Raw genomic sequence first — 9,786 nt, forward strand, 5'->3', positions numbered from 1 at the left:
TTTTAACGTTGATCTTTGTGCATGCCTAATTAGAAACGTACCAATTATTAATATGCATGTATTCAGATTTCAGAATGTGTTCACGGCAGTGATATGTAATACTTATATATACTACTACTTCATCTACATCGCCTAGTATATAATATACTTTACAACAGGTTCACCTCAGAAATCAAATTCATGTACCGTAATATGAGTTTCATCTCCCTTCTCTAGAATAAGCCTCAAATTTGCCCACCACCCAATGTTGAAGACAACGAAGGGCGTATTTAGGATTTTGTTTCGAGGGGCTATGTTTAACATAAGGAAGGAAGTGGGCAATTGGCCACCTGAGTTTGAGAATTAAATAGGCTATATTTTAATTTATGCATAAATTGAAGTTATAATGGCAAGAATTGCAGACCGGTAAATGATATATGATATGATACACAAATTTAGGAGTGAATCTAACCCTTTATTCTATTTACACAAGAAAAAGGAAGCATCCTCTTGGTCTTCCTAATTTACCGGGCTAATTATTCCCACGTTTTGATTTTCTTTAATTCAAACATTTCCTTCTTTTAAAAGTAACTAACCGATATCATTTTTCCTTTGTTATAATAACCAAAATCGTGTCATGTTGATTTCGATCGTGTTGTTGATGTCATCCGCGCAAGTTGGTGAGGAACACCAGTTTCGCTTATCAACTCCTCTTAGTTTTGGTGTTACTGATGACGGCCGACTTGAATCACAACTGACAACGGTCGATAAACTATGATAAGCGAAATGAAAGAAAGTAACATCAAGAAAAAGAAACAGAAAAGTAGAAAGGACGAAAGAAAGAACAAAAGGACGCAGTTCTTACATGGAATAAAATTTGACATATATAGTATTATTTCTGAACAAACAGCATAAGGAAATGGAAAGTCAATGACATTCTTAGAAATTGTAAAAATGATTATTGTTGTGCGTGGAATGCGTAAAACAATCAAATTTATTTCGGGGGGAGCTTGAGCCCAGTCTGATAACCCCCTAAATACGCCACTGAAGACAATTCTGCTCCCCTGATCCTCCACAGCATTGTTTCTCAATTTCATAAATATTTTCAACATCGCTTTTATCTATCTATCTATCTATCTATCTATCTATCTATCTATCTATCTATCTATATATATATATATATATATATATATATATATATATATATATATATATATATATATATAATATGAGAACGATCTTAGCCGTCCCCCCAATGTTGAAGACAGATTTGTGCCTATGCTAAAACCGTTGCTTTCTGGACAATATCTACTGAATCTTGATTGAAGGAAAAGTAACCTGAGTAATTCACTGGAATTTCTTGTAGTTTTCCATCGTTTTCAATTAGGATCTTGTAAACATTCTCAAGCCATCCAACTTTAGACAGTCTTATCTGCACATCATCAGTAAAAGATACACTTCCTTCGATGCCAGATTGAAAAAAAAAACAACTTTAAAGCTAGAAAACGCATTCCGCCGACGGCCATTTTGTCCCCCCTTCCTCTAACGGGCCACTATCCCATTCTTTGACTTGACACCTGATACAATATGATTAGATAGCTCCTAATGAATATATTTTCTCCCTACACGCTACATGTCTTCAAGCAAAAATCCATGAACTTGTAAAGTCAGGGTTCAGACGAATTTTTCTAACTCTATTAAAGTCAAAAAGTACTACACTTAAGATCACAAAAATAGGCTAGTTCCGTTAATTTTTTAAAGATACAAAAATGACACATACCTCGTTGGAAAGCTCTTGAACTGTCCAACAACGTTCATTTCAGGGCAGTTTTTCCTACATGTAATAATAAAAAAGTTATTTGCCTTTGGCTTGGAAATACGTAATTTTGGCATTTAAGGACGCCATATTCAGAAGATGGCGTCGCTATGGCAATATACTGTAGTAAAATGAAATGCCCAATATATTACCTAAGTATTCACGCAATCACAAAGTTCTCAGTTAAAAATTTGTAGAAGTTATAGCACTTTAAATCTAGAGAGACGTAGTCCGCCGGCGACTATTTTGTTTTTACGCAAATAGGGCAACAGAGGTCAGCCTCAGCTTGTTTTCGGTGCTTTTTGAAAACCTTATGTCTATACCTAACACCATGTAAAATTGCAAAAACTTGTTACCAAGTGCGCGAGATCACTCGATATAAGGATATTCCCTCTCCACTACAACGAAGTATCATTCATGTCCATGTAACAATTAGGGGCGTTGCTAGGGCTGCCAACATGGTGATAGTCCATCGAAAAATATGTACAGAGTGATAATCGGAAGTAGGAAGTTCCGAATTTTTTTTTATCTGTCTTGCTATTGTGTCTACGCCCTTCCTATATTTATATAGTTATTGCCAATGTATAGCATACATATGAGATTTTTTTCCCGCGTACGACAAACAACAGTGTTGCGAGCGTTCCACAAATTTTACAAAAATTCGTTTTTCTTCCAAATTTTTATTTCTTGTTCCTCTTCTTTTACGTGTTGAGCAGGGGCTCACATAAGTTACCTCGTCGGAATTTGTGTTCTATGACCTTTCTAACGGGGTATAATTCATGTCTCTGTGACAATTAGAAGTGCTACTAGGACCGCCAACGTGAAGGTCTACGATTTTCTGCGCCCCACCCCTTTTCCCCCTTTTACCAAGTTGTCGACCACCCTGGGGGGCGAAGACATCGGTTTTCACGATCACCATAGTGTCTATAACAATAATCAGAAATAAAACTGCGTTATGCTTTCCATGCATGCTCTCCCCCCCTCAGATCCTTCCCCTAATTTGTGTTTCGTCATCAGATATCAGTTCACGCTTAACAACAATTTTGGTAGCTTCTTCGTTCTCAAAAGACTTCATGGTGTATCCATATATAAAATTTTCCTAAGAGCTGATTTAAACGATTTTCAGAAACAAACAACTTTCACACCTGCAAGGCATTAACATGTTCACAAATGATAGAGTTTATTGTATTAGCGTTGCGCTATGTCAGGGTTATTGTTCTACGCAAGTTGTAATACGTTTCCCACTCGCATTCACGTGTTCACGCAAGGGTTATTTTCATGTACGCTTGGGTTACAACAACTTACACTGCCGCAGTATTATCGTCCAAAACCTGTTCCAATGGCGCGGAAACCTAGTTAGTTCCACGAGTTCGGCAGAAGCAGACGTCCATTCACAGCGCTCTGTTCATCCTTGTAACTCAAAGTACGTACCAGTAAATTTTACCAACAACGTCCTTTTCACACAGAGTACAAGTACGTGCACGTATCAGTAAAAATAGAAGGAGACCATATTTGCCGAACCAGTAAAGATGAAACAACGTCTTTTAGAGAATACATTAGTCCCACTCGAATAAAGTTTATTCCCTCAAATTAATTTTATAGTGAGATCATTCTGTTTCTACCAGCTCGGCCTAGTGGTCAAGAGATTAAAATGTGTACGTAGCAGTTAATTTTCCAATGGAGTCATTCTGACTGTACCAATTAAATATATAACGCAGGAACAGAATGTATTCCCTCCAATTATTTTATAGTGACTAGGGTTTGTAAGGGCCTGGTTTGTACTTAAGTTAATCTTCAAAATAATTCAACGCGTTTAACACTTTCTTAACTGATTTTTAATATTTGACCATGAGAAGTGTACATAATTAACTTTTCTGCACACCCAACAAAATATCTAGACCTTTATACACACACTTATTTACTCGTCAAGATGTCTACGTACATGTATATTTATTTATATCGTTGCTATAGTAACAACCACTCTTATTTTAGTTACCGATTACACAAATAATATCTCGAAATCTCTATATGACTTTCTTTTTCTTTATACATTATACTGCTCACATAATTCGCCTCTGATCCCTTTCTGTAAATAGGCACAGATTGCTAATGATACATACATCGTTATCGTTGTAGATGTCGCCTCGAACGGGACTTCCATAATAGTTTTACTATGAAGGAAAGAACCCTGGGTTGAAGATTATAAAGCACCTACCTTTTGAATAGCCCTCGTATATACTTAATATCAACTTTAATACAAATATTTTACTCTTCCATTTATATATATAATATATTATAACATTACAAATTTTTATATTTGTCAATATATCTCAGTATTAGTAACGACGAATTACAATTATCATAAGTAAGGCTATTTAAAAATTAAACCTAACTGGTAGTTTCCTTCTAGGGTACAACATTAACTATTCCTTCATATACAAACAACACTATTCACAAATAAAGATCTTCATAATATTAAATATTGATAGGATCAGAAGTCAACAAAGTTGGAACATTTAAACGCATTGATGGTCATCATTTAATACATTAATAAACTTTGAAAAATTAAGAGATTCGATATTCATTATTCTTACTGTTTCCATATAATAAGGTGCATCTATTTGATATACCTGTCATTACTTTCCTAAGTTTACATTAAAATTACGATCTTTTATTTTTAAATGTTTATAATATTCAAATAAGTAATTCTGAGATAACTTTGCAAAATACATGAATCCCAAACATAATTACATTACTTAACATACATTATAATAATAAATCGAATAAAGAACATAATAACCATGGACGTAAGCAAAGGTCAAATTAATACAAATCCATCGGACGCCTTTTTGTCAGTTCAAGATATACGCTCGAAGGGTTCATTTAAGGAACATTGTATAGCACAATCTTGTGTACGTGCTTGTCTTTCATAGGATGATACCATATTTTGATTCCTGTTTACAAAATTTATGCCATCTGCAAATTGATTTTGTGAGAATCGACGATAACTATTACTCCTACTGAAATTCCTGTTGTTATTTCTAAAATTCCTACCTCCAATTCTATAGTTAGGTTGCGTTTGATTTCCGGTACCATTATAACTACTCGTTCTATTATTGAAACTACGAACATTAGAATCATTTTCAGGTTGTATATCTACATTACGAACAGATGCATATTGTGTCTGATTACGTGCATAATTACCCTGACCTCTTTCCTGCATTTTATTGTTATTCTGAATTGCAGACTGGCTCTCATAACTCTGAATGAGCATAATTAAATGGTTGAAGTTTATGCACTGTGCCGACATTAACAACTGTTGTAGTCTAAATGGCAATAAGATCCTAATTGAAGCTATAATTCGGGATTCTGGATGGTTCGGATTTAATGATCTTAACTCATGATATGTCGATACTACAAATTCAGTAATACTACGGTGTAACTTTGGATTGTAGTGGTTCGTTCGCAAAACAGCATCTCTATTTGCTACCATAAAATCGTTTTCATAATTTGACAAAAGAGCACTGTTAAAATCTGAATACGTATGAAGATTACCTCTAATAGCTTTAAACCATGTTAAGCAAGGTGGCAACAAGATATGCGGTAATAGTTTTAAGAATTGAGACTCATTTACACCCATGAGCTCACATTCATCCTGAAAATTTTCGAGAAATGCCCTAGCGGGTATATGTCCTGGCACGCCACTAAACTTTGTGAGCGACTTTACTTCGCTAAACCGCAACTGATTACCTGCTGATGTCTTCATATCTCTACTGGAGATGTGTTTGCGCTTGGATGTTTGCCTCACTCGTTCTTCTCTGTCACTACTCTCTGCACCACTCGAAGATCCCTCAAATTCCAATGTTATTCTGGGAGGATGATCAAGTATCCAACCTGTGGCTATAGGATGATTCGTGCCTTCGGCATCCTGGGATGGAGTTCCGGAATACATCTTTCTTTGATGAAATTTACTACATCTCGCGGTACTTTAATATGGTTTTCATGGGCGTTAATTGTTGATTCTAAAACATCCATGGATTCCTGCATTTCTGTGCTTCTTTGTACAACTTTTTCTATTTTCTCTTCATACTTCTCGAGTTTTTCCACCACATGTAAGTTCATCTGATTTAACTGGTGTTGCACATGCTCCCATCTGTCTTCATTACATTGATTTAGCTTCACTATTTTTTCGTCAAAGTCTTTGGCTAACTTAGTTAGTTTCTGGTCCATTTTTTCTTGAATTTGCACGGATTGGTTTTTCATCTGCTCGGACTGGTTTCTTATCTGTTGAGCCAAATCTTTTAGAATGTCAGCCAAATTGTCACTAGGAGTCAATTCAGGATACACACTTTGTTCACCAATCATATTATTACTTTCCGTACTCATGGCCATATTTCGCTTAATTACTTTTCCACTCCGCAATATAGTAATATTAAGGTCGCGTTGAAAGCTTGCCGTTTTTACTAACCTTCGAAACGACAATTATATAACTCCCGTGGTGAGGCACCAATTTTTCTAAGGGCCTGGTTCGTACTTAAGTTAATCTTCAAAATAATTCAACGCGTTTAACACTTTCTTAACTGATTTTTAATATTTGACCATGAGAAGTGTACATAATTAACTTTTCTGCACACCCAACAAAATATCTAGACCTTTATACACACACTTATTTACTCGTCAAGATGTCTACGTACATGTATATTTATTTATATCGTTGTTATAGTAACAACCACTCTTATTTTAGTTACCGATTACACAAATAATATCTCGAAATCTCTATATGTCTTTCTTTTTCTTTATACATTATACTGCTCACATAATTCGCCTCTGATCCCTTTCTGTAAATAGGCACAGATTGCTAATGATACATACAACGTTATCGTTGTAGGTTATGACTTCGTTTGCAACCTCGTTTCCCAGTATCGTAATTTGGTGAGCATTCATTCAAGATTAGCTAAAATCTCAGTTTTAAGACGGTATGATGAAAATACCTCTCGCACAAAATGATTTTAAAACTGTCATTTATCAGCTTTTTTTCCCAATCACCAGTTTTAAAATCACGTATATACAATATTATATAGTAATCAAACATAAAAGGAATCAATTATTCACTATAATGCTAGTAGACTGTATGAATCTCTTGTTGCAACAGGAGTCATACAAATCTTACAAAACTTTGATGACACGCTCACAGCAGTGGTTGCTTCGGGCAATGTTAATTGGAGATACATCTTTCTGATGGGCTTTCAAGCATTTGAGACATGTTGGGTAGTCACTCAGAGATGCAGATACTTCATCAACATCTTCAGCATGGAACAATCGAATGGTGAACCAATGGTCAGTCTATGAATATGAAATGAATGAACAGATTTTACAAAGCCTATTCCTGGTTTTAGGCATCAGAATAAACGCAAGAAGGGCTTGAATGTCACAAGAGTTCCAGCGTGCATTGTTATGTTAGGAATCTGTTGAAACTTCACGAAATGGACGTCACTCCTCTCCTCTCAGTGAAGTAACGGAAGACGCTAGTGAGGTAGTAGAAAAACTTCGTCTCTCCAGCTGCATGTTTCCTTAGTCTCAGTTTTACCATTGCTGAAGGTTTGCTTTCAATTTACCATATTTCCTCATCAAATCGTATACAAAGAAGTACTCGAGGTTTGGTGATTTAGTCGTTCATGTAGCTCATCGTCCATAACAACACGAAGAACGTAATCCAGCACAAGGTGCTGGCAACTGATGGACTTGAGTTTGGAGTGACCTTTCTCTACAAACATTTGCTCAAGCCGAACAACAACGCCTTTTTTTCTTCTTGGTATTCATACTTGTTGTGTCGGCAACAATCATAACAATTGATCTCTACAGGTTGGACTCTTCTAATACATCCTACAGTCCTTATGCGTCTGTTTGCGCTTTTTCAACTTTCAGTTTGAACTTAACTTCTTTCAACTTAACGTTTCAGTCAACTTAATTTCTTTTGCTTCATTCTTAAGGACCATGGTCAGATAACCAATGCGTTTGCCGTCAAAGTATTTACTCCACTTCTCCAGATGAACCGTGCTCACCAAGTGTTTCTTCACGTGAGCAGCTCTCGTGTAGATAGTCTTGTGGATTGCTGACAGACATGAGGTTGGGATTTCAATGCCCTTACCAGAAAGCTGGCGGCATACTTTTACTGCTCCTTGAGACGACAGCTCTGAGCTTGTAACAAGGCGTCTTGCAAAGCCTGTTGAGTTACACTTCTTTCTGCTCGTTGATGCTTCATTCTTATCCTCCCAAGGACTCTCTTCACTGTGTCGGCTGAGTCCATGCTACTTGCGTAACAATAAGGTGTTGCTGAGCTCGTAAATGTCGACACAGAAACTTCCATTGCCTTCCTTCGCTTTGCAACAGCAAGTTTGCTAGTGGAATAACCAACCTGACCTTGACTTTCAATTTGCAGTTTTTAGAGGTCCTTATCCATGTTGTCTTCTACTCAGGAACTCAAATAAAAAAAGGCATTAACGTATATATTAAATACGTAACAAATTAAAGAACTTGTTATTGGAGTTTTCATATATTTGTTTAAAAACAAGCAAATATCTATTACACAAAATAAAAAAGGAAGGTACTATTAAAATATTATTTGCTCAAATATAATAATAAACTCTGGATATATCTCCATTTAACTTCCACTTTTGGTACCTATTTAAACTCCTTCGTCACCAGATTGATACCAGAAAGGCTCAGCTTGTAATTCAATAATAATAATAATAATAATAATAATAATAATAATAATAATAATAATTATTATTATTATTATTATTATTATTATTATTATTATTATTATTATTATTATTTTGTCAGCAAAATTTAGGTTTACATGTAAACAATCTTAATATAATTATATAAAATGCTAAAATGGCCAACACAACATTTCAAAGTGCTTTGTGCGTGGCCTTTTTCAATATTTGAATGGAATAAATGCAATTTTAGTCATGAATAGACAAAAGTTCATTCATTCGTGCTACAGGAAATATTTTTTAGAAAAAAATTCAAAAATCATCACTCTAATGAGCACACACGAGATTTGCAAGATAACAGAATTTCTGTACTGTTCATCACGTGTCACTTCCGTGTTGCTTTATGCGAAACAAACTACGTGTTTGAATGGCTGCCAAAGTCACATTCCTGACGTCATAGCGTTCAAACTTGAGTTGATTCTGAGTTTAACGTCCCTTTCACCAGCGAGGCTATATGAGACGGGTCCTACTGAACAACGTGGAATCTGAACCACATGAGCTCTCGCCGGAAATAGAACCCGCGCCTCCAACGTCAAAGGCGCGTACGCTTGGCCACGAAGGAGCTCAGAATATAAACTTGCTCGATATATTCGTCACTTCTCCCACTATACAGACGTGTTTCGTTTTCTGTGCCTTGTCACCTCATAACCATAAGTATTCACCTCGTAAACACTGATGATCAGTCTTTTTTGACCAGCCTACGTACATTTCCACTTTTAATAAGATACACGTTTCTTAAGAGAGTTGCAGGAAGTTTATAAATTGTGCCAAAAATACAATATCTCAGGAACCCGTCAACTTAGAAAAGAAAGGGAACCGGTATGTGAAAAATTCAGTCTCATAATCTTGTCTACTTAGGAAGATAATCAGCACATGCAAATATTTCGTTTAAAATAAACGAACCCAAGTTTTAGTGTTTTGGAGAATTCCGTTTTTAAGGTATGATTTAAGTATCTTAAAGAAACGATAAGGAGTTAGAAATTATGCGTAAAACCCCACTATATTGTCAATGTAGAAAATTGAAACTTTGTCTATGAATTTCTCATTTAAGTAAGGAGACCTATTATCCAGCATGTTTGAAGATTCTCATTTTAAGGGAGGCAAGATCAATATCTGCTGTATGTATATAAATGAACGTAATTATATTTGTCCGCTAGACACTAAATCAGTAGCAAAAATCATCTCCTACACCGCTGCATCAACTTTGATTAT

At 35.6% G+C, this 9,786-nt stretch overlaps 1 protein-coding gene across 3 annotated transcripts in view; it reads left to right on the top strand.

Annotated features, from left to right (window-relative positions):
- Nucleotides 1-9,786, top strand: part of LOC145666534 (zwei Ig domain protein zig-8-like) — a 721,413-nt gene that overhangs the window by 704,567 nt on the left and 7,060 nt on the right. The gene's annotated exons all lie outside the window — the stretch shown is intronic.

The sequence above is a fragment of the Thermobia domestica genome, chromosome 12 (genome assembly GCF_964235325.1).
Source record: "Thermobia domestica chromosome 12, izTheDome1.hap1.1, whole genome shotgun sequence".
Taxonomy (NCBI): domain Eukaryota; kingdom Metazoa; phylum Arthropoda; class Insecta; order Zygentoma; family Lepismatidae; genus Thermobia; species Thermobia domestica.